We start from the raw sequence: 12,317 nt of genomic DNA, 5'->3' as shown, positions 1-12,317 counted from the left end.
AAACTTAAAAAAAGGGATCATGAAGACAAAAACATAGATGGCTCTGCATACTGGAGAAGACAGAGCAAAAGGACCCAGGCAGGCTGTTTTCAAAGGTGGAACTCCTGAGAAACACTTCTTTGGTATTTAGAGGGAGGAGAAAAAAAAATTTTTTTAAAGAAAAGGGGGGGAGGCAGGAAGAATAAAGTAAGTTCCTCCTGAACTTTTCTTGAAGGTCAAGTTAATTTGCAAGAAGATTTGCATTGACCACATGTCACTCATTTTTGAGTTCCAACAAGTTCTGGTGTCATTTTTCTTTCAGAGAACAAACCATACTAATCTTAGAAAATGGTCATAGATATTTTTCAGGGTAATTTAGGCATTGCTAAAACACAAAGAGATAAGTTGGTTTATACAGGGAAATCTAGTCATTGCAACACTTCTTCAAGGCTAGATATATTTCGGGAACAGGTGAAAATTTTGATTGGGTCTAGGGATGGACTACAAATGACATTTCTATAGAATGACTCACCTACATTCTCTTGTCCAAGGTGGGATTAGCTATTTTAGGCCAGAAAGTCTGGATTGAACCTGGTTCTACCACTTGCTGACTGTTAGAGCTCAGACCAGACATTTTAAGCTGTCTGAGCTTAAGATTCTCATTTACAGAAAGGAGACAAGTTCTTCCTTGCAGAGATTTTGGAAAGATTGAGATTTTCTCTATCCTTCTTTCTGCCTTTCCTGCTACCCCAATCACATGCATTCTCTCTCTCTTTCAAAACAAATAAATAAACATTAAAAAAATAAAAATAAAAGCAAATTAGACGGAACTCTTGACCAATGAGCTAAAAATATGTTACAGAATAGTAGAAACGACTTTTTTTTAAACTTAAATTTTTTTCTTCATGTTTGTTTATTTTTGAGAGAGAGGGAGAGCACAAGCAGGGGAGGCGCAGAGAGAGAGGGAGGCAGAGGATCTGAAGTGGACTCCGTGCTGACAGCAGACAGCCTGATGTGGGGTTCAAACTCATGAACTGACAGATCATGGCCTGAGCTGAAGTCAGACACTTAACCCACTGAGCCACCGAGGTACCCCATGGAGAACTGACTTTCACTAAGCATGTACAACAAATTATTTTTACATCTGGGTAATGTCAAATTCTATATACAATACCAATGTTGGCTCCACCCCCATTTGACCCTACCATTAAATATTTAGCATAAATAGATATAATGACTGTCTTCAATAAAGTGGATATAAATGTTTTATGTACCGTGGTCTTCAACGCCAAACAGTCTCACAAATAAGGCCAGAGATAAAGTCATCTTAAAAACCATCAAAATGTTCGCTATTACCTTCTGGATGTCACTTGTGTAATATTCTTGCTGCAATCTTCCCTTATGTCTTCACCAAATGTTTCCTAAATACCTGCCAAACATTCACACTGTACTAAGTGCTATAGGGGACACAATGATAATTAAGGCACAGTCCATGACCCAAAGGCACTCCTGATCTAGTGAGAGGGAGGTGCTAGTAATAACTGATAAAAAGGTCAGCTCTTAAGGGGTTCACCAAGAAAGATACAAATTATTCTGAAAATATAGGTAAAAGATTATTTTCAACTTCAGGGATCTAGGAGGCTTCTGTGGGGCAAGTCATTTTGAGCAAAGTCATGAAGGATGGGTAGGACTCCATCATCATCAGCTTCATCAGATATGGCAGTGGAGGGATGAGGATTAGCAGCTAGGCTGAGAAGCAAGCTTGAGCTTGACTCAGAAAGAGGATGGCGGGACATACTCAGAAACAGATGCTGCAACACCATGGCCAGAACACAAGAAATGAAGAAGATGAAGTTGAAAATGCAGGTCAAGAGAACATGTGGAAGATTCTGAAAGCCCAGCTGAGAAGCTAGATTTTATTTCTAGATGCAGAAATCCAGTGAAGGAAAAATGCCATGATGGGTCTTGATTCTGGAAAGATGTACTACTCAAGTCAGTATGGAGGATTTATTGGAGGGGTAAGAGAGAGCCTAAAGGAAAGCCGACGAGATAAGGAGCATAGCCACAGGTCAGGGGCTTTAAGAGCTAGAAGGAGGGCAATGGAAGCAGAAAGCAATGGATTAGCAGCAGTTTGCTTCTTTATCTTGGCATATTCCTTGAGGGTACTGGTCTCAAATACACTGTTATTACTTAGATTAAGGGCCTTGGGCTAGACTGAAGAGATGAAAGTACTTAAGTGTAACAAATGTGTGCAATTGCTCTTATAAAGATTTGCCTGGTGGTAAATGTCTGAAGAAGGCACACTGAGTGAGAAGTAATCATGTGCAAAGGTTTCCTTAACCAAAAGACAGGGGATATAATAAATGTAATATGAAAGTGAAAGTTCAATGATTTGCATTATTCTGACACCACACAATACCCCACATTTTTACATCTGTGTCCTCTTTGTGGTTGATGTGAATTTTCTTTAGCCTTTTAACTTCTACAGTTTCTGCTATTTTTACATGAACATCTTTTGCGCATGATGGTTGACAACTGGAATTGTCACTGATTCGTTCCCCAAATATGACTGAGCCAATGTACCTATTTTTTAAAATGCCTTGAGATCCTTGTATAGATGTCCAAACTCATGTAAAAATTACATAATCATGGAATGAAATGACCTGTCCTGTTATTTAAACTCTATTGTCAGAAATAAAAGAGTATGAATTAATATTGTTAAAATGTCCATACAAACCAAAGCAATCTACAGGTTCAATGTGATCCTTATCAAAATAACAATAGTATTTTTCACAAAACTAGAACAAATGATTCTAAATAGCAAAAGAATCTTAAGAAAGAAGAACAAAGCTAGAGGTATAATTCCAGATTTGTTTTTTTAATGTTTATTTATTTATTTTTGAGAGAGAGAGAGACAGAGAGACAGAGAGGCAGAGAGAGAGGGATATAGAGAATCCCAAGCAAGGCTCCACACTGTCAGTGCAGAGCCCAACACGGGGCTCAAACTCATGAAACATAAGATCATGACCTGAGCCGAAATCAAGAGTTGGACGCTTAACCAACTGAGCCACCCAGATTTCAATTCCAGATTTTCCACAATTCCAGATTTCAAGATATACTACTTGGCTATAATAATCAAAATGGTATGGTACTGGCACAAATATAGACACATAGATTAACAGAACAAAATAGCCCAGAAATAAACCCACACTTATACGGTCAATTAATATATGGCAAAGGAGGCAAGCATATACAATGGGGAAGAGTCTTTTCAATAAATGGTGCTGGGAAAACTGGATAGCTAAATGCAAAAGAATGAAACTGGACTACTTTCTTATACCAAACACAAAAATAAAGTCAAAATGGATTGAAGACCTAAATGTGAGACCTGAAATGATAAAACTCCTATAAGAGAACATAGGCAGCAATTTCTTAGACATGAACCATAGCCATATTTTTCTAGATGTCTCTCAGGCAAGGTAAACAAAAGCAAAAATAAACTATTGAGACTACAGCAAAATAAAAAACTTTTGCACAGTGAAAGAAACCATCAACAAAACAAAAAGGCAACCTACTGACTGGGAGAAGATATTTGCAAATGAAAAATCTGATAAGGAGTTAATACCCAAAATATAAAAAACACTTTTACAACTCAGCACTAAAAAAACAAATACTCCAATTAAAAAATAGGCAGAGGATCTGAATAGACATTTTCCAAAGAATACATACAGATAGCCAACAGACACATGAAGAGATGCTCAACATCACTCATCATCAGGGATGTACAGATCAAAACCACAAAAAGATACCACTTAACATGGTCAGAATGGCTAATATGAAAAGGACAAGAAATAACAGGTGTTGGTGATGTGGAGAAAAAGGAACCCTTGTGCACTGTTGGTGGGAATGTAAATTGATACAACCACTGTGGAAAACAGTATGACGGTTTCTCAAAAAATTAAAAATAGAAATACCATATGATCCAATAAATCTACTACTGGATAGTTACCTAAAGAACACAAAAACACTAGTTTAAGGAGATACATGCATCCCTATGTTTACTGTAGCATTATTTACAAAAGCCAAGATATAGAAACAACTCAAATGTCCATCGATAAGTGGATAAAGAAGATGTGGGGTACACACATACACACACACACACACACACACACACACACAGTTGAATATTACTTAGCCATTAAAAATAATGAGATCTTGGGGCACCTGGGTGGCTTAGTCAGTTAAGCAGCCGACTTCGGCTCAGGTCATGATCTCATAGTTTGTGAGCTGGAGCCCCGCATTGGGCTTGCTGCTGTCAGCGTGGAGACCGATCCAGATACTCTGTCCACTTCTCTCTCTTCCCCTATCCCCCTCCCAAAAATAAAATAAAAACATCAAAAAAAAAAAAAAGAATGACATCTTGCCATTTATGACAACATAGATGGACCGACCTGAGAGTATTAAGGCTAAGAAAATAAGACACACAGAGAAAGATACATACCATATGAATTCACTTATATGTGGAATCTAAAACAAACAAACAAACAAAAACAGAAACAGATGCATAAATACAAAGAACAAACGTGGTTGCCAGAGGGAAGGTAGGTAGGGGATGGGCAAAAAGGGTGAAGGGGAGGGGGAGATACAGGTTTCCAGTTATGGAATGGATAAGTCACAGGGATGAAAAGTACAGCCTAAGGAACATAATCAACGGCATTATAATAGCATTGTATGGGGACAGGTGGCAGCTACACCTGTGGTGAGTATAGCATAACATATGGACTCACAATACATATGTTGTACTCCTGAAATTAATGTAACACCATGTCAACTATACTTCAATAACAAAATATTTTAAGAAAAGATACATAATCAAAGATTCTGAAACACATGCAACGGATCAAATACCACCGTCAACATTGATTCTTTTCATACCTAAAGTATGAGCTCTCATTTACACTAGTGCATTTGTTTTCTTCTTTGAGATAAAAAAGTGCATCTGCGAATATAGTTAAACAGATTGCTTTAGAAAAGAATTAGAGAATGACTCTAAATGAAGATTCCTGGCACTTTTCTATGCATGTTAATGCATGCACTCTGCATATCAATGACAAAACCAAAAAGAAGGCTCACTTGTTTTCTTCTTCCAGACATATTAGGATTCTTTCTAGCTCCCCTCTTTCCTCACTCCCTAAGGAAATCAACATCTGGGGAGGACTACCAGGCTGGACAGGGGTTGGGGGTGGGGTGGGGGGTGGACTCCTGGCTCAAACTTTGGTAGTACCGCTGGATTAACAAATGGTCACCATCTCTGGAAAACAAAATCAAAGATACTGTATCCCCACCCCCACCCTTATTTATTTTGCTTTGCAGATCAGAAACTCTGCAGTGGATTTAAAAATAGAAACACTGATTAGCTTTTGATAATTAAACAGATCTTTTTTTCTTGCTTTTAAAGACAATTTAAACTGTTAAAATGTAATCTATTGTCATATTGGTGACAATTCAAAGTGTTTCTTGCTCATATTTTCCAATGAACTTGATTGGTTTATTCACATGGGTAAATAAAAGAATCAGATGGACAATGAGATATATCTACAGACAAACAATAGTTGATAAATATTAAAACATACATTAATGGCTCTATAATGCTTTTTACTGTCAAGTCTGTCAAGCTATTCACCAACCCCATGCTATTCTTGGTATTTACTAGGGGAAAAAAAACACAAGAAATTGCAGTTAGTCTTTAAGATAGTACAGTAAATATGTTCTTAGTGGGAGGGGACAGGCACTGTAACCTTCTCCCAAACAGAAAGTACTGTTTCAGTAATCCATTTGAACTTTTAAAACTCATGGAGGCAGTTGTAATAACTGAACTGCAGATAAATGATTACCTCATTCAATTACTGTTTGGATAGAAAAACAAACAAAAAAATTTGAAAAGAAACATTAGGGGCACCTGGGTGGCTCAGTTAGCTAAGCGTCCAACTCTTGGTTTTGGCTCAGGTCATGGTCTCACATTTTGTGAGTTCGAGCCCCACATCGGGCTCCACACTGACAGGGCGGAGCCTGCTTGGGATTCTCTCTCTCCATCTCTCTCTCTCTTTGCCTCTCCTCTGCTCGGTCTCTCTGTGTCTCTCAAAATGAATAAACTTAAAAAAATAATTTAAAAAAACATTAATGTGACTGTTTATTTTTTTTTCATGTTCAACAATAAAGTTTTATGAAAACAAATCATTCCATAACAGATAATAATATTTATTTAGCACCTCTATGGTTCATGATCCCTTAAACCTTTTTTTTTTTATATATATATGAAATTTATTGACAAATTGGTTTCCATACAACACCCAGTGCTCATCCCAAAAGGTGCCCTCCTCAATACCCATCACCCACCCTCCCCTCCCTCCCACCCCCCATCAACCCTCAGTTTGTTCTCAGTTTTTAACAGTCTCTTATGCTTTGGCTCTCTCCCACTCTAACGTCCTTTTTTTTTTTCTTCCTTCCCCTCCCCCATGGGTTCCTGTTAAGTTTCTCAGATACCATAATGTGACTGTTTAAAAGGAGACCAAACAACTGATTCCTTAGAGCACTAGTTTTGAGAGATAATGGATCAAAAGGCTTATATTCTGGAAGGCAGCTGCAACTTTTCCTGGAAACTAAGAATTCTTTAATACAGAGGACTAAATTATTTTCTAAATGCATTGATCCAAGCTCCTAAAATGTCTGCTTACTTCTAAGATATAAGGACTTCATTCTCTGTTCTTAATGGAAGGATAAAGCTCTTTGTTTCTCCTTAAAGATCATTGAGATGGTGCTTTAAAATTCTCCCTACACAGAGATTAGTCAAATATTTATGAAAAAAGTCTCCCTGATTTAAATTATTTTGGTCTATGAAGCCAGATAATCTGCTTCAACCACTTCATTTTACACATGAGAAAATGTACAAAAAGGTAAAGGAAACAGCTCTAGATTGTCTATTATTTAAAAAATGTGTATGCTTAGAAAGGGGGGACAAAGGTCATTTGCTATCAGTATATACAAGCTGATCTCAGAACTCTTGTGGATCTCCAACTTGCTTCAGAGTGCTAGAAGCTCTGATATCCACATAAGCAAGAACTGTATAGGACAATGCCCAGGTACCAAATCTTGAACTGAATTCTGTGCTGATCTAATGACAACCATAAGAAGATACAAGTGAATACCTCAAATTACTGTGATAAATACATACTTATATATCCTCTGATGGCCCCTGTTCCCCCTTCCTTTTTTTTTTTTTTTTGCATTACATGTTCTTCCTACCATTAGATTCTATGACATACATGCACTGCATGGACTGATAAGTGCTGGTCAATATATAACTAAACTAACAAAAATGAAAAAACAGAAAAACTTATCAGCTTCTCAAACCTCATTAGCATGAAACTCATGTAATATGTTTTGGTCATGGCAACTTATTGCTCTCACAAGAGTTGGTGGAAATGGATATATATTTATTAGACATATGTTTATGTAGTTAGAGGAGAAAAAAACAGTCAATCCTCTGCACTGGCTTTTTTTTTTATGTCATGCTGATGCCAGGGGGAGTGTGGTGGGAGTATGGAGAGCACCAGTCTCCTGTCCTTGACCCTGGAGCAGTAGCACCATAACTTTAAAAGGCCCCCAAAGGGATGCTGTTATTAGTGGTGGGCCTGTCCTGCTCACCTTATCCAGCCTGGCAAGGTTGAGTATACTTATCAGACAAAATAGACTTTAAGTTTAAAACTCTCTAGAGACAAATAAGGTCATTGTATAATAATTAAAGTGGCAATTCAATAGGACAATATAATAATTATAAATATATAGGCACCCAATTTCAGAGCAGCCAAATATATAAAGCAAATATTGACAGATCTAAAAGCAGAAATTGATAGCAGTATAATAATAGTAGGGGACATTAGTGCCTCACTTACAATAGAACAGAAAAGCAATCATGAACTGATTTGAGATCATTATAGACTAAACAGACATAACAGGTATATATAGTAGTTACCACCCAAGAGTAGAAGAACATGCATTCTTCTCAAGTGCACACAAAACATTCTCCCGGAGAGACTACATATTAGGTCACAAAACAAGGGTTAATGAATTTAAGAACCCAAATAGCCAAAGCAATCCTGAGAAAGAAGAACAAAACTGGAGCCATCACAATTCCGGATTTCAAAATATACTGCAAAGCTGTAGCAATCAAAATGTATGGTACTAGCATAAAAATAGACACATAGACCAAAGAAACTCTAGAATAGAGAAGCTAGAAATAAATCCATACATCTAGGATCAACTGATCTTTGACAAGGGTGCCAAGAACACATGATGGGAAAAAGAGAGGCTCTTCAATAAATGGTGCTGAGAAAATAGGATATAGACATGCAAAAGAATGAAATTATCTCATACAATATTAAAAAAATCTACTCAAAATGGATTAAGTCCTAAACATAGGACCTAATACTATAAAACTAATAGAAGAAAGCATACAGAAAAGGTTCTTGACATTAGGCTGCGCAATTATTTTTTGGATATGTCGGCAAAAGCACAGGCAACAAAAGCAAAAGTAGACACATGAGGTTGAATCGAACAAAAAAGCTTCTGCAAAACAAAAGAAACAATCAACATAGTGAAAAGGCAACCTGCAGAGTGGTTGAAAATATTTTCAAGCCATATATCTGAGAAGGATTAATATCCAAAATATATAAGTAATTCAAACAAACCAATAGCAAAACAAAACAACACACTTTGATTAAAAAGTGGACAAAAGATGGGGCGCCTGGGTGGCGCAGTCGGTTAAGCGTCTGACTTCAGCCAGGTCACGATCTCGCGGTCCGTGAGTTCGAGTCCCGCGTCAGGCTCTGGGCTGATGGCTCAGAGCCTGGAGCCTGTTTCCGATTCTGTGTCTCCCTCTCACTCTGCCCCTCCCCCGTTCATGCTCTGTCTCTCTCTGTCCCAAAAATAAATAAACGTTGAAAAAAGAATTTAAAAAATAAAAAAATAAAAAAATAAAAAGTGGACAAAAGACCTGAATTTCTGCAAAGAAGACATACGAATGGCCAACAGGTATAAAAGAGTGCTCAACTTCACTAATTATCAGGGACATGCAAATGAAAACCACAATGAGATACCACCTCACACTTGAAAATGGCTTTCATCAGAAAGATAAAAGATAACAAATGTGGGTGAGGATGTGGAGAAAATGGAACCCTTGTGCACTGTTAGTGGGAATGTAAATTGGTACAGCCACTATGGAAAACAGTATGGAAGTTCCTCAAAATATGACAAATAGAACCACATTATGATCCAGCAATCTCACTCTACAATATAAATCCAAAGGAAATGAAATCATGGGTATATTGAGATACATTCACTCCCATGTTTGTTGCTGCATTATTCACAATAGCCGAGGTATGGAAACAGAGGTGCCTGGGTGGCTCAGTTGGTTAAGTTTCTGACTCTTAGTTTTGGCTCAGGTCATGATCTTGCAGCTTGTGAGTTCGAGCCCCGTGTCAGGCTCTGAGCTGACAGTATGGAGCCTGTTTGAGTTTCTCTCTCTCTTTCTGCCCCTCCCTGCTCACGTGCTATCTTTCTCTCTCTCTCAAAAATAATAAATAAACTTAAAAAAAAAGATATGGAAACAAATTACACGTTCACCCACAGATGAATCAAGGTAACGTGAGACACACACACACTCAGAAATATTATTTAGCCTTAAAAAAGAAGAAAATCCTGCTTTTTGCAACAACGTGGATGAACCTGGAGAATGTTATACTAAGTGAAATAAGCCAGATGCAGAAAAACAAGTACTGCATGATTTCACTTTCATAGAGAATCTAAAATAAACTCCTAGAAGCAGAGAGTACTGTAGTGCTGATTGTCAGAGGCTGGGGGGAGGAAGAAGTGGGAAGCTTGTTGGAGTACAAAGTTTCAGTTATTTAAGATAAGTTCAGGAGATCTAATGTACAACACTGTGAATATAGTTAACAATATCATATTGTATATTTGAAATTTGGGGTCCCCAGGTGGCTCAGTTGGTTAAGCGTCCAACTTCGGCTCAGCTCATGATCTCCTGGTTCGTGAGTTTGAGTCCCGTGTTGGACTCTGTGCTGACAGCTTGGATCCTAGAGCCTAATTCAGATTCTGTGTCTCCCTCTCTCTCTGCCCCTCCCCCACTCGTGCTCTGCCTCTCTGTGTCTCTCAAAAATGAATAAATGTAAAAAATTTTTTTAACAATATCATATTGTATATTCGAAATTTGCTAAGAGGGTAGATCTTAAGCGTTCTCAACACACACAAGAAAAGAAGATGATAACTGTGAGGTGCTGGATATGTTAATTAGCTTGACTGTGCTGATTGTTTTACAATATAAATGTGTAACAATTCACTAAGTCATACACCTTAAATATATAAAATTTTAAATTGTCAATTATATTTCAATGAAGCTGGGGAAATACGAGTAATGAATTTCAAAAGACTGAATAGAAAAAATAAAAACCTGTACATAACTGTTTATAGCAACATTATTCATAATAAAAAAGTGGACACAACCCAAATGTTCAATTGATTAATGAATATAGTATATCCACACAAATTATTTGCAATAAAAAGAAACAAAGTACCCAGCATATGCTATAATATGGATGACACATGAAAACAGTATGCTAAATAAAAGAAGCTAATAAAAAAGGACCACATATTCTATGATTCCATTTATATCAAATGTCCACAATCAGCAGATCTAAAGAGACAGAACGTAGATCAGTGGTTGCTTAGGGCTGGGATGGCTGGAGTTGCTCAAGGGTCATCTGAATGTCATATGACAAAGTGGGAAGATACAGAACTTTTAAAGGTATTTGAGTATCAGAATTTGTCCCATTTCTGGCCATAAACTTAAGTGAACTTACTAATCATCTTTATTTTCTCATCTGAAAATGTCACTTTGCCCCTGCATTTAAGTGGAGATTGTCTGCCAGTGATTCACACTGCAGCAAACAAACAAAACAAAACAAGCAATTATCTCTAGACTTAGACCATGTTCCTATTTTCTTGCTCACATTTTTATTTCCTAGTTTCACACTTCAGCTTCTGATACCAACCTTAGTTTACCCTAGTTGTACTGCTCCATTTAATTCCATTTCATTGATGTGTAATCTTCGCCTATACCAGTCAATACTTATTCAGAAAAGATTTACCTCAAAGATGAAATGTGGGCACAACTTTTGAAGTAATTGATATGAAAAAGCTGATTTCATTGGCAAAGAAATAAGGGGAATTTCATTATTGGGAAAACAGAGTAATTACACTTTTAATTGCAGCAGTTTGAGGATCCAGCATAGAACTTAACAAATGTGTGGTAAATAGAGGAATAAATAACCAAATGGATTTAAACAAAGACGTATTATCAGGCCATAACTGAGGAATGATATCTAATCTGTGATTTTTGTATTGGAGAATTTTGGTGATGACAAAAGAAAAGCTATGTTAGATCAGAATTATAAATAGCAATGTGGTATGGTGAGGAGTTTGGTATTCATGTTGTGTATTTCAAAATGGATGTATATCATAAGCATTAGGAGAAAAACTGAATGGTATAAAATTTCAGGAAGAATATAAATTTCAATAATGTCAGTATGATCCAAAATATTTAAAAAATTTTAATGTTTATTTATTTATAATGAGAGAGAAAGAGAGAGAGAGAATTCCAAGTAAGCTCCACACTGTCAGTGCAGAGCCTGACATGGGGCTCAATCTCCTGAACCATGAAATCATGACCTGAGCCGAAATCAAGAGTCAGATGATTAACTAAGTGAGCCACCCAGGTGCCCCATGATCCACAATTTTTAATGATTAAGATCAGTGATAAGAATATGATAAGGTATTTGATGGTTAAGAATTCTTTGGGTAACTTTTGAGAGGGCAGCTTCCCAAATTCATGGAGACAAAGCAGAAAGAAAGAAAGAAAGAAAGAAAGAAAGAAAGAAAGAAAGAAAGAAAGAAAAAATTTCCTCTGGCCAAGATATAGAAAAAGGGTCTAGATTTACCTGTTGAAACAACCAAAAAAAAAAAGGGGAGGGGTGCAGAAATATAAGACAATAGTTTGTAAGACACTGGACATTAGGCAGTAGAGATCCATCCCTGAGAGATGGAAAACAAATGAGATGAGCCCTATGGTTACCCCAGATTACTTACTAGATTTCTAGGCCATGGTTCAGGGAGGGGGAGTCTAGGCAGAGGCCAACATTCACTCTAAATTTAAGAGATTAAGCTAAGAGACATTGGAGAACAAAATGGGTAGACTTTTTAAGACCAGA

Source organism: Lynx canadensis, chromosome X (genome assembly GCF_007474595.2).
Source record: "Lynx canadensis isolate LIC74 chromosome X, mLynCan4.pri.v2, whole genome shotgun sequence".
NCBI classification, from domain to species: Eukaryota; Metazoa; Chordata; class Mammalia; order Carnivora; family Felidae; genus Lynx; species Lynx canadensis.
This window is presented reverse-complemented; position numbering follows the sequence as displayed.